We start from the raw sequence: 19,059 nt of genomic DNA on the forward strand, positions 1-19,059 counted from the left end.
ATCGATCAAGCTGAGAAGGCTCCCACAGAGCCCGTCCATGAAGAACAATCAGAGCCCAGAGCCATTGTCCTTTGCTTCTCAGTCAGCCCCCGCTGTTGGCCACATTCAGAGAGACGGGTTTGGTCGCATGATCCATCAGTCCCATTCCAACTGGAGTTGGTGATCTCCCATTAGTTCTGTCCCACCGTCTCCATGAGTGAACGCACCCCTCTCGTTTCTGAATTTCTCCCTCAAGTTCTCGCTCCTTCTGCTCCTCATCAGGACCTTGGGAGCTCAGTCCAGTGCTCCAATGTGGGGCTCAGTCACCTTCCCCATCTGTCGCCAGCTGGAGGTTCCCTCACGGTCCTGACTTTCTTTCTCATGTTCTCTCTCCTTCTGCTCCTCATCAGGACCTTGGGAGCTCAGTCCGGTGCTCCAATGTGGGGCTCTGTCATTTTCTTCATCTATCGTCAGGTGGAGGTTCTATGGTGATATGCAAGAAATTCATCAGTATGGCTATAGGAACTGGCCTTTTCAGGCTCCCTCTCCTCAGCTGCCAAAGGAACTAACTGGGGGCATCTCCCTGGAAACCTGGGAACCCCTCTAGGGTCAAGTCTCTTGACAACCCTCAGGTAGCTCCTTAAATTAAGATATATGCTTCCCTGCTCCCATATCCACCCTTCCTATATCCCAAGCACCCCATTCCTCTGAGCTCCCCCCGTTCTCCCCTTCACACTTTTCTCTCCCCATCTTCCCTTGGCCCAGTCTTGCCCAACCCTCAAGTTCCCAATTTTGCCTGGCGATCGTGTCTACTTCCAATATCCAGGAGGATTACTATATCTTTTTTTGGGAGTTCACCTTCTTATTATCTTCTCAAGGATCCCAAATTTATAGGCTCGATGTCCTTTAAATATGGCTAGAAACCGAATATGAGTGAGTACATCCCATGTTCATCTTTATGGGTCTGGGTTACCTCACTCAGAATAGTGTTTTCTATTTCCATCCATTTGCCTGCAAAATTCAAGATGTCATTGTTTTTTACCGCTGAGTAGTATTCTAGCATGTATATATTCCACAGTTTCTTCATCCATTCTTCCACTGAAGGGCATCTAGGTTGTTTCCAGGATCTGGCTATTACAAATAATGCTGCTATGAACATAGATGAGCATATGCTTTTGTTGTATGATTGGGCATCTCTTGGGTAGATTCCCAATAGTGGAATTGCTGGGTCCTGGGGTAGGTTGATCCCGAATTTCCTGAGAAACCGCCACACTGCTTTCCAAAGTGGTTGCACAAGTTTGCATTCCCACCAGCAATGGATGAGTGTACCCCTTACCCCACAACCTCTCCAGCAAAGGTTATTATTGGTGTTTTGGATTTTAGCCAATCTGACAGGTGTAAGATGATATCTCAAAGTTGTTTTGATTTGCATTTCCCTGATAGCTAGGGAGGTTGAGCATGACCTTAAGTGTCTTTTGGCCATTCGACCTTCTTCTGTTGAGAATTCTCTGTTCAGTTCAGTGCCCAATTTTTTAATTGGGTTAATTGGCATTTTACCGTCTAGTCTCTTGAGTTCCTTATATATTTTAGAGATCAGACCTTTGTCAGTTGCTGGGTTGGTGAAGATCTTTTCCCAGTCAGTAGGCTGCCTTTGTGTCTTAGTGACAATGTCCTTTGCTTTACAGAAGCTGCTCAACTTCAGGAGGTCCCATTTATTCAATGTTGCCCTTAAAGTCTGTGCAGCTGGGGTTATGCGTAGGAAACGGTTCCCTGTGCCCATTTGTTGTAGAGTACTTCCCACTTTCTCCTCTATCAAGCTCAATGTGTTCAAATTAATATTGAGGTCTTTAATCCATTTGGACTTGAGTTTTGTGCATGGTGATAGATATGGATCTACTTTCATTCTTCTACAGGTTGACATCCAGTTATGCCAGCACCATTTGTTGAAGATGCCCTCTTTCTTCCATTGTGTACTTTTGGCTCCTTTATCAAAAATCAGGTGTTCATAGGTTTGTGGTTTAAGATCCGGGTCTTCTATATGATTCCATTGGTCAACCTCTCTGTTTTTATGCCAATACCAAGCCGTTTTCAATACTGTAGCTTTGTAATAGAGTTTGAAGTCAGGGATGGTAATGCCTCCAGAAGAACCTTTATTGTATAAGATTTTTTTGGCTATCCTGGGTTTCTTCTTTTTCCATATAAAGTTGATTATTGTCCTCTCAATCTCTGTGAAGAATTTTAATGGGACCTTGATTGGGATTGCATTGAATCTATAGATTGCTTTTGGTAGAATTGCCATTTTTACTATGTTGATCCTCCCAATCCATGAGCAGGGGAGATCCTTCCATTTTCTGGTATCCTCTTCAATTTCTTTCTTCAAAGACTTAAAGTTCTTGTCAAATAAATCCTTCACTTCCTTGGTTAGAGATACTCCCAGATATCTTATGCTATTTGTGGCTATTGTGAAAGGTGATACTTCTCTGATTTCCCTCTCTGCTTCCTTATCCTTTGTGTATAGGAGGGCGACTGATTTTTTGGAGTTGATCTTGTAACCTGCCACGTTACTGAAGGAGTTTATCAGCTGTAGGAGTTCTTTGGTGGAGTTTTTGGGGTCGCTTATGTATACTATCATATCATCTGCAAATAATGAAAGTTTAACTTCTTCCTTTCCAAATTGAATCCCCTTGATTCCCTTATGTTGTCTTATTGCTATTGCTAGAACTTCAAGCACTATATTGAAGAGATAAGGAGAGAGTGGACAGCCTTGTCGTGTTCCTGAATTTAGTGGGATAGCCTTGAGTTTCTCTCCGTTTAATTTGATGTTAGCTGTCGGCTTGCTGTAAATAGCTTTTATTATATTTAGGAATGACCCTTGTATCCCTAATCTCTCCAAGACCTTTATCATAAAAGGGTGCTGAATTTTGTCAAATGCTTTTTCAGCATCTAATGAGATGACCATATGGTTTTTTTTCCTTCAGTTTGTTTATATGATGGATTACATTAATAGATTTTCGTATGTTGAACCAGCCCTGCATCTCTGGGATGAAGCCTACTTGATCGTAATGGATAATTTTTCTAATGTGTTCTTGGATTCGGTTTGCCAGTATTTTATTGAGAATTTTTGCATCAATGTTCATGAGTGAGATTGGCCTGTAATTCTCTTTCTTGGTTGAGTCTTTGTGTGGTTTAGGTATCAGGGTAACTGTAGCTTCATAGAAGGAATTTGGCAGTGACTCTTGTGTTTCTATATTATGAAATACCTTAAGGAGTATAGGTATTAGGTCTTCTTGGAAGTTCTGGTAGAATTCCGCATTGAAACCATCTGGTCCTGGGCTCTTTTTGGTAGGGAGATTTCTGATAACAGTTTCTAATTCTTCGCGACTAACAGGACGATTTAGAGCATTTACCTGGTCCTGGTTTAACTTTGGTATATGGTATTTATCTAAAAAACTGTCCATTTCTTTTACATTTTCCAATTTTGTGGCATACAGGCTTTTGTAGTAAGATCTAATGATTCTCTGAATTTCCTCTGTGTCTGTGGTTATGTCCCCCTTTTCATTTCTGATCTTATTAATTTGCGTGTTCTCCCTCTGCCGTTTGATTAGTTTGGCTAAGGGTTTGTCAATCTTGTTGATTTTCTCCAAGAACCAGCTTCTTGTTTCATTGATTCTTTGGATTGTTTTCTGTGTTTCTATTTTGTTGATTTCTGCCCTCAGTTTGATTATTTCCAGTCTTCTACTTCTCCTAGGTGAGTCTGCTTCTTTTTTTTCCAGAGCTTTCAGGTGTGTTGTTAAGTCTCCAATGAGTGCTTTCTCCGTTTTCTTTAAGTGGGCACTTAGTGCTATGAACTTTCCTCTTAGCACTGCTTTCATTGTGTCCCATAGGTTTGAGTATGTTGTGTCTTTGTTTTCATTAAATTCAAGAAAGACTTTAATTTCTTTCTTTATTTCTTCCTTGACCCAGGTCTGGTTCAGTAGTTGACTGTTCAGTTTCCATGAGTTTGTGGGCTTTCTGGGGGTAGCATTGTTGTTGAATTCTAATTTTAATCCATGGTGATCCGATAAGACACAGGTGGTTACTAATATTTTTTTGTAACTGTGGAAGTTTGCTTTGTTACCAAGTATATGGTCAATTTTCGAAAAGGTTCCATGAGCTGCAGAGAAGAAGGTATATTCTTTCCTATTTGGGTGGAATGTTCTATAGATGTCTGTTAAGTCCATTTGGTTCATTACCTCCATTAAGTCTTTCAATTCTCTGTTAGGTTTCTGTCTGATTGACCTGTCCATTGGTGAGAGAGGAGTGTTGAAGTCTCCAACTATTAGTGTGTGTGGTTTGATGGCTGCCTTGAGTTCTAGAAGTGTTTCTTTTACATAAGTGGGAGCTTTTATATTAGGGGCATAGATATTCAGGATTGAGACTTCATTCTGATGGATTGTTCCTGTTATGAGTATAAAGTGTCCCTTTCCATCTCTTCTGATTGATTTTAGTTTGAAGTCAACTTTGTTGGAAATTAGTATGGCCACACCGGCTTGTTTCTTAGGGCCATTTGCTTGATAAACCTTTTCCCAACCCTTTACTCTGAGTAGGTGTCTGTCTTTGTGTTTGAGGTGTGTTTCTTGTAAACAGCAAAATGTTGGATTCTGTTTTCGTATCCAGTCTCTTAGCCTGTGCCTTTTTATAGGTGAATTGAGTCCATTGATATTAAGTGATATTAATGACCAGTGGTTGTTAACTTCAGTCATTTTTAGTAGTAGAGTTTGTGTGTTTCCCTTCTTCTAGTTGTGCTGGTGAAGGGTCGCTAGATGCCTGAGTTATTGTGGGCGTTGTTGGACTCCTTGGTTTGTGATTTTCCTTCTATTACTTTCTGCAAGGCTGGATTTGTGGCTGCGTATTGTTTAAATCTGTTTTTGTCCTGGAATATCTTGTTTTCTCCATCAATGGTGAATGCAAGCTTTGCTGGGTATAATAGTCTAGGCTTGAATCCATGTTCCCTTAGTGTCTGTAGCACATCTATCCAAGCTCTTCTGGCTTTCATGGTTTCCATTGAGAAATCAGGTGTAATTCTGATAGGTTTCCCTTTATATGTTACTTGACCTTTTTCCTTTGCAGCTCTTAATATCTGTTTTTATTCTGTATGTTTTGTGTTTTGATTATTATATGGCGTGGGGATGCTTTCTTTTGATCCAGTCTATTTGGTGTTCTGTAGGCTTCTTGTACCTTCATAGGAACATCCTTCTTTAGGTTGGGGAAGTTTTCTTCTATAATTTTGTTGAATATGTTTTCTGGGCCTTTGAGTTGTAATTCTTCTCCTTCTTCTACCCCAATTATTCTTAGGTTTGGTCTTTTTATGGTGTCCCAGATTTCCTGAATGTTTTGTGTTAAGAATTTGTTAGATTTGTTTAGTTCTTTAATCTGTGAGTTTATTTCCTCTATTGTATCTTCAGAGTCCGAGATTCTTTCTTCCATCTCTTGTATTCGGTTGGAAATACTTGTCTCTGAAGTTTCTGTTCGTTTACTCAGAGTTTCCATTTCCAGTCGTCCCTCAGATTGTGTTTTCTTCAATACCTCCATTTCATTTATCAGGTCTTGTACTGTTTCCCTTACCTGCTTGATTGCTTTTTCTTGTTTTTCTTGTTTTTCTTGGGTATCTTTGAGAGATTTATTTATTTCCTCTACCTTTTTGTTTGTCATCTCCATTTCTTTATGGCAGTTTTTTACCTCCTGTTTAAGGTCCTCTATTATTTTCATAAAGTACTGTTTAAGGTCGGTTTCTTCTATATCTTCTGGGGTAGGGTGTTCAATTCTTGTTGTTTCGGGATGTCTGGCTTGTGGTGATGTCATGTTGCCTTTCATGTTGTTGGAGGAGCTCCTGCATTGGCGCCTGCCCATCTCTTCCTTCAAAAGGAGCCCGGAGGCGTTTGGTGTCCTAGACCAATCTTTGCTGTGACTTAAACTGGATGGATCTCCCCAGTGCCAGAGGAGGACCTATTCCTTGCGTCACAATCTGAAGAAGCCCACACTCCCTTGCAGGAATCCTCAGACCTGCCTGGAGGCCAGAGTCTGACTCCTTTGGGTGGATGGCCTTAGAACAGGAGCAGGACACCTGAGAACACTAGGGAAATCTTGGGAGACACAAGCCTGCAGAGGGAAGTGGGGGTAGGGGGTCTGTGCTCTCTTCCAGGGCAGGCCGACCCAGGGTCCACATTCACTCACCAGTTCAGATGGAATGTCAGGGCACAGGATCAGGGATTCCAGGCAGCCCAGGGTCACAGCCCAGACAAAAGGGCCAAGGTGGGGGCAGGGCGGGATGGAATACCACACAGCGAACCTGGCAGCACAATCTGAAGGAGCCAGTACCCCTCCGCAGGAATCCTCAGACCTGCCTGGAGGCCAGAGTCTGACCCCTTTGGGTGGATGGCCTTAGAACAGGAGCAGGACACCTGAGAACACTAGGGAAAGCTTGGGATACACAAGCCTGCAGAGGGAAGTGGGTGTAGGGGGTCTGTGCTCTCTTCCAGGGCAGGTTGCCCCAGGGTCCGCATTCACTCACCAGTTCAGATGGAATGTCAGGGCACAGGATCAGGGATTCCAGGCAGCCCAGGGTCACAGCCCAGACAAAAGGGCCAAGGTGGGGGCAGGGCGGGATGGAATACCACACAGCGAACCTGGCAGCACAATCTGAAGGAGCCAGCACCCCTCCGCAGGAATCCTCAGACCTGCCTGGAGGCCAGAGTCTGACCCCTTTGGGTGGATGGCCTTAGAACAGGAGTAGGACACCTGAGAACACTAGGGAAAGCTTGGGAGACACAAGCCTGCAGAGGGAAGTGGGTGTAGGGGGTCTGTGCTCTCTTCCAGGGCAGGTCGCCCCAGGGTCCGCATTCACTCACCAGTTCAGATGGAATGTCAGGGCACAGGATCAGGGATTCCAGGCAGCCCAGGGTCGCAGCCCAGACAAAAGGCATTACTGGGTCTTGAAGAAGGTTGTTTCCTAATTTTGTGAGAAATTGCAACACTGACATCCAAAGGAGCTGTACCAGCTTGCATTTCCACCAGTAATGCGGGAGTGTTCCCTTTACCCCACAACCTCTCTAGTATAAGTTGTCAACAGTTATTTTGATCTTGGCAATCCTTACAGGTATAAGATGGAATCTCAGAGTTGTTTTCATTTGCATTTTTCTGATGACTAAGGATGTTGAACATTTCCTTAAGTGTCTTTCAGCCATTTTATGTTCCTCTGTTGAGAGTTCTCTGTTTAGGTCTGTACTCCATTTTTTATTGGATTATTTGTTCTTTCAATGACCAATTTCTTGAGTTCTTTGTATATTTTGGAGATCAGACCTCTGCATGATGTGGGGTTAGTGAAGATCTTTTCCCATTCTGTAGGCTGTCATTTTGTCTCATTGACAGTGTCCTTTTCTTTACAGAAGCTTTTCAGTTTCAGGAGGTCCCATTTACTAATTGTTTCTGTCAGTGTCTGTGCTGCTGGGGTTATATTTAGGTAGTTGGTCTCCTGTGCCAATGCGTTCAAGTCTATTTTCCACTTTCTCTGTTATAAGGTTCAGTATGGTTGGCTTTAGGATGAGGTCTTTGATCCATTTGGATTTGAGTTTTGTGCATGGTGATACATATGGGTCTATTTTCATTCTTCTATATGTTGATATCCACTTATGCCAGCATCATTTGTTAAATAATCCTTCTTTTTTCCATTTGATATTTTTGCTTTTTGTCAAAAATCAGGTCTTCAAAGGTGTGTGGATTAATATTTGGGCCTTCAATTTGGTTCCATTGGTTCTCTTGTCTGTTTTTATACCAATACTAGTCTGTTTTCAGTATTGTAGCTCTGTAGTAGAGTTTGAAGTCAGGGATTATGATGCCTCAAAAAATTCTTTCATTGTATATAATTGTTTTAGATATCCTGAGTTTTTAGTTTTTCCATTGAAGTTTAGTACCATTTTTTCTAGGTCTGTGAAGAATTTGGCTGGGATTTTGATGGACATTGCATTAAATTTGTTGATTGCTTTTGGTAACATCGGCATTTTTACTGTGTTAATCCTACCTACCCAGGAGCATTGTAGATCTTTCCACTTTCTGGTGTCTTCTTCAATTTCTTTCTTCTGAGATTTAAAGTTCTTGTCACACAAATCTTCCACTTGTTTGGTTAGAGTTACTCCTAGATATTTTATGCTATTTGTGGCTATTGTGAAGGGTGATGTTTCTCTGAATTCTTTCTCAGCCCATTTATCACCTGTGTATAGGAGGGCTACTTTTTTTTTAGTTAATCTTGTATCCAGTTACATTACTGAAAGTGTTTATGCATTGTAGAAGTTCCTTGGTAGAATTTTTGGTATCACTTATGTAAACTATCATATCATCATCAAATAGTGAGGTTTTGACTTCTTTCCAATTTGTATCCTTTTGATCTCCTTTTTGTGTCTTATTGTTCTAGTTGGGACCTCTAGAACTATATTAAGTAGATATGGAGAGAATGGACAATCTTGTCTTGTTCTTAATTTCAGTAGAATTGCTGGGAGTTTCTCTCCATTTAGTTTGATGTTTGCTGTTGGCTTGCTGTGTATTGCCTTTAGTATGTTTAGGTATGTTCCTTGTATCTGTGCTCTCTCCTAGACCTTTATTATGAAGGGATATTATATTTTTCCAAAGCTTTTTTCAGCATCTAATGAGATGATCATGTGGATTTTATTTTTCAGTTTGTTTATATGCTGTTTTACATTGACAGATTTTCATGTGTTGAACTATCCCTGCATCTCTGGGATTAAAGTGACTTGATCATGGTGGATGATTATTCTGATGTGTTCTTGGATTTGATTTGCCTTTATTTTATTTAGTATTTTTGAATCAATGTTCATGAGTGAGATTGGTCTGTAATTCTCTTTCTTAGCAATGTGTTTCTGAGGTTTGGGTATTAGGGTAATTGTAGCCTAAAAAGAATTTGTCAATGTTCCTTTTTTTCTATTGTGTGGAATAATTTGAGGAGTATTGGTATTAGTTCATTTTGGAAAATCTTGTAGAATTTTGAGCTGAAACTATCTAATCCTGGGGTATTTTTTTTTGGGGGGGGAGACCTTTGATGATTTTTTTTCTATTTTATCGGCAATTATAAGTCTATTTAATTTGCTTATCTGATTTTGATTTAATTTTGATGAGTAATATTTATCCAGAAACTTGTCCATTTCCTTTAAGTTTTCAAATTTTGTGGAGTAAGGATTTTGAAATATGACCTGATGATTCTCTGTATTTTCTCTGTGTCTGAAACAGATATTCTTAAACATCAAAATGCTGTTAGAACACAAGATGAATTACAAAGATCATCAGAACCTTCAGTCTATAGAATTCCATGTAGACCAGTCATATGCTAAAGCAAATATTGCAAGACTTGACTAAGAACTAGCAGAAAAAGGAAAAGAGATAAAGGACATTTTCAAATCTGTGGAGAAGGTGTTGAATGTTAGAGTCTAAGCAGAGCCCCAGGATCAGGGAGGAAACTTCTGCCAAAAGACTGAAGAAAGAAATTTTACACCCAAATAGTGGAAATGTAAACTCTTTCACTGTAACACTGCATGCCAAACTATACCACAAACATGCCTTTACTGATTCTCATAGTTCAGCAGTTCTAAGAGAAAATTACAGATTGAGAAATGAGCCATACAGATTGATTTCAGAGGGAAATAAACTGAGGATGGAATCTGAAGCATCAATACATAATTTGAAAACTCCATGAAAAGGGTCAAGGATGACACTACTGCATACATTTCACCCTTCAAAGAATCAGATCAGAGATTCATAAAGAACTTTCTTTGTCAAAATGCCTTATTAAATTCATTTTCCAAAATAGCCAAACTGAATTGCAGTTGATGAGGATGACTGGCCTGGTCTTTTCCCCTGGTTTATAGAGAACACCGTGTAATTATATAATATAGTAGGAGATAATTACTATATATTATATGAACACAATAATACTACATTATTATTAGACATTAGAAAAGAATTTTGTAGTGATATTTTGTTTGTGTTTTAACAAATAAAGCTTGATTGAAGATCAGATTACAGAGCTAAATCCATAGAGGTCACGCAATGGTGGCACACACCTTTAATCCCAGGACTAGGGATATAGATGTATCTCTGTTAATGCAAGGCCACCCTGGACTACATGAAATTGATTCAGTCTAAAACAGAAACAGAGCTCACACAAAGGTGATCCCAACACTTGAGATCAAAAAATCCCAGAACTAGGGAGGAAGACACAGCAGTGATATGAACGGATAGAGAGGGGAATATAAGGCAGAAGGATACTGGAGCTTAATGTAGTCTGAGAAGCAGTGTAGTCTCAGGCAGTCAGTCTGTGGATGCAGTCTGAGGAGGCAGTCTGAGGAGAGGATAGCCCCTTTGGTCTGAACATTGCTAGATGTGAGAACTCTCTAGTAGATAGCCACTCTACTTCTCTGATCCTTCAGTTTTCACCCTCTCATAGCTGTTTCTGAATTTTTATTATTAATACTAATTAGAATTTATGCTATAGCTTTTATGTTCCTGATACATAGCCTCTCTAGATAGCCCTGGCTGTCCTGGAAATTGCTACATATATAAGTTTGACTTCCGACTCATAGGGATCTTCCCATATTTTTCTACCATGTTCTGGGATTAAAGGTGTGTACTTTTACACTCATATTAGAAATGACATTTTGAATATCAGTGTTTGTATCATGAAATATATTAATGCGCATGTATGTATATATGACATTGAACTCTTCCTAATTTTACATGTCTTTTGGGACATTATGATGTTCCAGTCTCCATCCTTTTGACTGTACCAGCAGGAGAGAAGGTTTCCAGCAACTGTTAAATTCAGGCAGAGTCTGTTTACCAGGGTAGCCTTCTAAACTCCTAGTCTACTGGACATCCACATGGGCATCTGGAGTTTCTGATCAATTCCAAGGCAGTTGATCTGTGTCAGATTACGCTCTCACCATCAACAGTGTCCAGGATGAAGATCTGGCAGATTACTACTGTATGCATCATCACAGCCCTCCTCCCAGTGTTTTTTACTATCCAACACACCTTCTTGAGAATTTTACTGGATGCCTGTACCACAAAAAGCCATCAGCACTTCCTACATCTGATTTACAGCCAGTGAACCTGGCACATTAATAAGGAAGCTTGTAATACCCTGCAGGTTATTGAAAAGCAAAGTGCTTCTAAGATTCATGGAGAACCACGAAGTTAAATTCTCTGTGTAAATTGCTATTTTTGTTTAACAAGTTACCACTGAATATGGATTGAACAAAAGAAATCCATCATTTTGCAGTTCTGGAATCCAGAAGTCCAATACAGGACTCCATGGCCTGAAGGTAATTTTTTGCACTTTACACTTATATGTCAAATCTTTAAGATTAATTATGTTTTATGTGCCTCAGTGTCTTACCTTTATGTATGTCTTGCACTATGTACATACAGTGCTCACAGAAGCCGGAAGAGGATATTGAGCTCTCTGGAACTGAAATCACAAATAATAGTGAACTGACATTTTGTTTCCAAGAACTGATCCTGAGTACCAGGAAGAGGAACCAGTGCTCTTAACTGCTAAGACATCACTCCAGCTTTTACATTTCCATGTGGTGGTTCAGAGAGATGCTATACTTTTTTTTTTTTTTTTTTTTTTTTTTTTTTTTTTTTTTTGGTTTTCAGCTCTTGGTGGACTCCTCATTCTCAGCATTGTAAAACTTCTCTTTCATTCTATATTTTTGTTTGAATTTTTGCTGTAATATATTGATTGTCTGAAGAATATTTAGGTTCCCTTCAAATACAGCACTCACTGTAGTGATGAGGTGAGCAGACCTGCTTTTCGTCCCGCCCAGCTCCCCCATGGCTAGCTTATGCCCCGAAATAACAACACACAAACTGTATTCATTTAAACATTGCCTGACTCATTAGTTTCAGCCTCTTATTAACTAATTCTCACATCTTGCTCTAACCCATATTTAGTAATCTGTGTAGCACCACAAAGGGTGGCTTACCAGGAGAGATCTTAACCTGCGTCTGTCTCGGAGAGGAGAGGCATGGCAACTGTCTGAGCCATCTGCCTCACTTCCTTTTTCCCAGCATTCTGTGCTGTCTACTCCACCCACCTAAGGGCTAGCCTATCAAATGGGCCAAGGCAGTTTCTTTATTAACCAATGAAATCAACACAAACAGACTATCCCACATCAACTCACTTTGAAAATGATCCTCTCATTTGCCGCCTTCTTATTCTTCTCCATTTTCTTTATCCTACTTCAGTCCCTCTTCTCTATTTTTGCCTTTGCCTTGTTCTCTCCTCCCACTTTCTCATAAAAACACATATACATAGGAGAATTTCTATTTAAGTAAATTTTAGAGTCTAAACTTAGACTGATGGTGTGGTAGTTGTTTTTTGTAACACCATTTCTGCTTTCCTCCCTTCTTTAATGGGCCACATTCTTCTCTGGTCTCTCCCCATCTGCTTTTGAACTATGGAGACTGAGAAACCTCACACTCTTTTAAAGGTGTATCCAATTTTGTGTCACCATGTTATCACGTCCAGTCTTTATATCTTATAACAATTAATATAATTTAACAATTGTGGAAAACAAAGTATTGTCCCCGCCCCAAAGAAATACTGTGATATTTGATCTTATTTATGTATTTATTTAAAAGTATTTGATTATTCACTAAAGAATACAGTGCTTCAGTAGGAACAAAGTCTTATAAACCACAAACAATAGCTACAAACCCAATTATCTCAGAGCTGTTTAGGCGGGAATCATCCAATCTTTGTTAGTGTTCTATTGCAGTGAAAAGATGTGATGCCCAAGATAACTCACATAAAAAGTGATTAATTGGGGGTTTGCTAACAATTTCAGAGGACATTACCTTCATGGCAGGAAACATGGTGACAGGTAGACAGACATGGGGCTGAGAACTTATATTATGACCAATAGTCAGAGAGAAAGAGATATGGAAGAGAGAGAGAATGCTTGTGGTTTATTGGTTTCTCTATTGTTTAGTATCAAATGACCATTAATTTAGCAGTTCATCAGTCCTCATGCCTGTACCCTACATGACAAGAAATGGTGTGGCAGGATTATCTGCTCAGGGTTTTCCAAATTCTAAAGTGTAAGGCTGTCAAGAAAGCTCTGAATGTGTATATATGTATGGCATACTTTTCTTCCCAATTTTAGGTGATGACTCAGTCTCCGTCCCCTGTGGCTGAATTCTAGCATTCTTTATTCTCTGCTTCTCATTTGTGGATGTGTTGTCACCAGCTGCTTCAAATAGTTCCAATCTGACTTTTGAATTAAAATAGTTGTATGTTTGACTGCGTTCCCAAACAATCTATGCTTGCTAGTAAGGGATAAAGATTCTTCAACTTGCTTTTGCAGGTGTTTTATCACAATAACAAAGAGAGACAAGGACACATTCTTATGAGCCTGGAAGTAATGTCATCACTGATGTGGTTCTTCCCTAAAAGGAGTCTGGCTCCAGTCAATATGGAGAAGAAAACTGGATTCTACAACACCATCATAACACTACAGAACCCTAAACTAAGAGGCAAAAAGAACAATATGAAATGCAAATGCTGAGTTGTTCTCATGATTTGATTTTCTTTTACAACTAGATTCAAATGAAATAATTTTCATGTTTAACAATTTCCTTTCCATCTCAGTTTCAGTGAACAGACTTTACAAGGTAGAAGGATCCTTTAGAAGTCATTTACAAATTCTTGTCTTTCTACTGTCCTCTTCTTCCTGAAACCTAACCTTCAACAATGCACATTTCTTTAAATAAATATGTTCATGGTCCTTCCTCATTCTCCATCATGTCTATTTTTTACTCAGAAGGTATTTGTGGGACTAGAGAGATGTCTCATTGGTTAAGAGAACTCACAGGCTGCTCTTTCACAGGATCTAGTTTTAATGCCCAGTACCTACAGGGTGACAGCTTAGTATTATCTGTAATTCCATTTCCAGAGTCTCTGAATTCCTCTTTTGGGTTCTCTAGGCACCAAGCTAACCTATCATACACGGAAATGCATGCAGCCAAAAAGACACACAAATTAAAAAAGGATAAAGAGGGCACTAGTATCATCTCCATTTCTCTACTAGTATGCCATCTATGACTGTTGAGGCTGATGGGTCACAAATGGGTTTATCTTAACTGCATGTTGGAACAAGGGTTGAGGAGCCCTCAGCTATGACTGGGCACTTTGAATTCTTCATCCTCCTTGTCTAATACATATTCAGAGAATCTCTTCCTGAGAGGCCCTTCTGAGAACTACAGAATGTATGGGCCTCTCCTTAAACAGGGCATATTTTGTTCATGGAAGTTACTCTGTATAAAGACATCCTAAACCTTGAATGAAGTAATAAATTTCCACATATTTAGGAACTGCCCTCCTGATATTTATCCCTGATCTACTGCTAGAGAAACAGTCAGACACACTATCTGGAAGCCTCATAGGTAAGGATCTGTGGACACTGGACTTGTTTATGTAGAAGCCAAGTAAAATAGCTGTTTCCATCACTGTATAAGGGGGTTGTGACTGAGCTGAGGAGATAGAGACTGGCTCTCCAAAGATTGACTGAGAGAGCATAATTGGGTAATCTCAATATCTCCAGAACATCTTAGATAAAAGGGAAAGAAGTTCATCTGGGAAAGAAATTCAAGGTCATATGCAATATGATCATCTTTTTCATAATTTTAAATTTATTGTGGCATATGAACTAAAAATATTCAATTTTTAAAAAGACCAAGATTTGTACACCATGTTCTAGGATTTGCTCATAACATCTCACTTCTTTTATGTGAAAATCTTCATCAGCTCACAGGTTCTTGTCAAATCTCAAGTTCACAGGCCTAAATTCCATTGGCCCTGAATTTGCATATGCTGTATGCAAATGCTACACACATAAGTAGCAGCAACATTCCACATATCACCATGCATCCACATTTACCTTATTTCTCTCCTCTGTCCTTGCCAAGGATCCAGAGTACCAACAGCCCTATGGGCTGAGTAGGGAACTTAATTTCAGAAGCTGAACTAAGGATTCTAGACCAGTTAAAGCAAGGCTGCAGCTGAACATTTGTCTCACGCTTGCAAGGGAGACTCAGAGGACAATATGAAAATCTCCTGCTGGGTAAGGTGAAAAGAACCAGACAAAAGGAAGAAGTCCCTGGTGTGAACCAAGTGATAATAAAATTTTGTATTTGAAGGAAACCTAATAGATGTAACAATCATGTTTCCTGAAGCAGCCTACAGAATCCCATGGTGAATGTCTGAGATCTGTGGGGAAAACAATATACTTAAGAGGCACCTTATGTCAGCACAAGAATCCAAAGGTTCCAGGTGTGTGTGTATGTATGTGTGCATGCATGTGCACTTGTGTGTGTGTATGTGTTTGAGGGTTAGTGCACCTTGCAAAGGTTACTCTAATTGGCTCTCCCTCAGTCTGTAATAAGACACAAGTCTGTTCAGCCAAAGTTGTTTGGGGTTTCCGTGGGTACCCTCTGGCCAACAACTCATTTAGATGGAACCCATTCCTGACACTGTAGGTTCCACTTGATGGTAAAAGATGTCTAGTTGAGGTTCTTTCTCCTTTGTTATTTGTTGATTCAATTTCAATTTCCTTCTTTCTTGTGTGTGTGTGTGTAAGCATCCACTAAAGTAGGTTTTTATATGATTCCACAAATGGCTCTTAATGTTAGCTGTTCCTTCCTGTATTCCCTTCCTTAGTGCTCCCTTTCCTCCCTTACATATCTCATTTAACATGGGGAAATTGTGCTGGTGCCTAACTAGAGACTTCACCTCTATTGATCAGTGTTAATGGTACTGAAGCATACTCAACATTCTTCCAGAGGAAAAAGGTGACCACTAATCCACCTATAAATTCTGTGATCTAGAAAGGCTATGGGATTAACCATCCTCAATCTAATTGGATTTAATGCCCACGCCATATAATGTAACCCATGCCTGACACTGCTCTTGTGGTCAAGAATATGAGACTAGATAGGTCATGGGCCTAGGGGAAACACAGATTCTATTTTTGTGCTAAAGGAACACAGCAATGAAATGAGTCCTAATGACATTCTGTTATACCCAGAGGTCATCATTATATTCTCTTCATACATCAACACATAAGTTTCTTCCTGAAGTGGATAGGAACTAATACAAAGACTCACTTATAGACAAGGACAAGATACAGAAAGTGAAAGACCTTAGAATTTTCAGTATCAAACAAAATGTCTTCATTAAACTTTACCCTTCAGCTCAGTCAGGGATCTCTGTGGAATAAGAAGGGTGAAGATTGTGAGAGCTAGAGGGATGGATGGCATCAAGAAGACATTGTCTTCCATACACAAGAATTCTGATGAACATAGGAAATAACAAAGACTGTGGCAGCATTCACAGGTCCAGCACAGGTCTTAGCTAAATGGGGTCCCAGTGGTAAGAAATGTAAATACAAATGAGTTCCCACATACAACTACGAAATTATTGCCAAGTACCTACATCTTACAAAATAAAAACTAATTTTCTTCAATGAACACTCACTGTGCTTTCAAAGCACACTTAAGAGCAGGCCTATGCCCATCAGTAGATGGCTAACATGAAATAAACTCAATGGTATTTTTGTAGATTTTTTGGCTTATATTTCTTTGTTTGGGCATTTATTAGATTACTGGTGTTTACTTATATATTATAGTTTTAAATTTTGTGTTTTATGGAGTCTCTTTGTGTGTGTATTATGTCTTGCTTTGTCTTTTTTAAAACATCAGTTTTTTTCTCTTATTTGGCATTCTTTTTTTTTCTAAAGAGAAAGAAGTCATGGATTTCAATGATTGGGAAGGTATGGAGAAACTGAGAAGAGATGAACGGGGGAAACCATGATCAGAATATAGTGTAAGAAAGATTTTATTAAAAACAATTTTTGATAGTCCTGATGAGGAGCAGAAGGAGGGAGAACATGAGAAAGTCAGGACCGTGAGGGGTGCGTTCACCCATGGAGACAGTGGGACAGAACTAACGGGAGATCACCAACTCCAGTTGGAATGGGACTGATGGAACATGCGACCAAACCGGAATCTCTGAATGTGGCCGACGGTGGAGGCTGACTGAGAAGCCAAGGACGCGTGGACGGGCTCTGTGTGGGCCTTGTCAGCTTGGTTGCTCACCTTCCTAGACCTTGGGGGAGTTGGGAGGACCTCGGACTTAACATAGAGTAGGGAAGCCTGATGGCTCTTTGGCCTGGAGAGGGAGGGAGTGGTGGTATGGGTGGAGGAGAGGGGAGGGAAGGGGGAGGAGGAGGGAAGGAGATGGAAATTTTTAATAAAAAAAATGAGAAAAAAACCAAAAAAAAGAAAGATTTTATTTTCAATAAAAAGAAGCAATTTTAACTTCACAATCATGAGGTATCTATACATACCACATAAAGATGTGTCTGTAAAGTGTGTATGTATGTATATCATATGTGTAATCAAACATTCTTTTTAAAGACTTAATTTTTTTTTGTTTTTTGTTTTTTGTTTTTTTGAGACAGGGTTTCCCTGTAGTTTCTAGAGCCTGTCCTGGAACTAGCTCTTGTAGACTAGGCTGGCCTCGAACTTAGAGATCCGCCTGCCTCTGCCTCCCGCGTGCTGGGATTAAAGGCATGCACCACCACTGCCCGGCCAAGACTTAAAATTGCCACATGCATGTGGATTACTACATGGACCAGAAGAGGGGACTGGGTTCCTGTAGATTTCTATTGGAAATTTGTAAGCCGATATCTTTCAGTGCTTGCTCATATTCTCTTTGATGGTATTTTTAGTTGTTGTTTGATACCAGCCACTCTAACACAAACTGTCCAGGCATTTGCTTTTCCTTTTGCTGGCTGATTTGCATAGGCTCCATAAGACCTGCCTAGCTGCTCAGAATTTATAAACCAGGTCTTTGAAGTGAGATATGATCATTCTCAGACAGTCAGGGGGAACAAGATGAAGTCACAGACCCAAATTGTCATGTCCCTGATGTTCCGGGTGTCTGGTGAAGAATTCAAAAGTATTATAATTATTTCAGAGTTACTTATTTGTATATAAGTAAATTTTAATGTGTCCCAGGACATAATATTTCTTACATAATAGTGTTTTGACAATAGGACATTAAATAACAAGTCAATTGGCATAATATGTGTTTGTGTGTATCAGCACCTGTTATAAAACAGCAATCTTATTAGAAAGGTAATTAAGTTAGAACTATGCCTTCTGGAAATTTTTATGTATTAATACATTTGCACATTAAGAAAAAGTATTATTTTTCTTTAAATTTCTATATATGTTATGACATTCTTCCTTTTCTTTTCACATGAAGAGTTAATGATGATTCTAAACTTTCTCTTAATAGTACCTGTTTTCTGCTTCTCCTCATCACCACACTTTTGGTAGCCTATTTCCCAGATACTCATTGTCTTGTCTAGGGCCTTCACCTATGAGCCCTACTGTGTGGTATGAGAGTGAGGGAAGAAAGAGACAATATACATACTTAAGCACATAAATAAAGACACTAGTAGAACTGAGGAACGTAGCACCACCAGAAAAGTACTATAGGGACCAAAGAACATCAAGACCCTATCTCTGGGATTCTTGAGCATATATGAAGTCAAGTGACTTTTAAGTCTCTACCCTAACATAGATATCTGAATAAGCATGAAGGAATTTCTTACTTTCCCGAAATAATAGATTCTCTTATAATTAATTACTTTTGTATGGCTCTGTATAAAAGTCCCCATTGTGGGACAATAATCTTGTACCCTGTAAAGATTTATCAGTTGTATTGCTTTAATAAAATGCCAATTTGCCAGTAGCCAGGCAGGAAGAATAGGCAGGGCAACCAGGCAGGAAGTATAGGTGGGCCAATGAGAATAAGAGAATTTTTGGAAGGGGAAAGGCTCAGTCTGCAATCCTCACAGTGGAAGCCAGACACAGAGGAAGTAAGATGAGAACACCTCACTGATAAAAGGTACAAAGCTATGTGGCTAACATAGACATGAATAATGGGATAATTTAAGATGTAAG

The sequence above is a fragment of the Arvicola amphibius genome, chromosome 2 (genome assembly GCF_903992535.2).
Source record: "Arvicola amphibius chromosome 2, mArvAmp1.2, whole genome shotgun sequence".
Lineage (NCBI taxonomy): Eukaryota > Metazoa > Chordata > Mammalia > Rodentia > Cricetidae > Arvicola > Arvicola amphibius.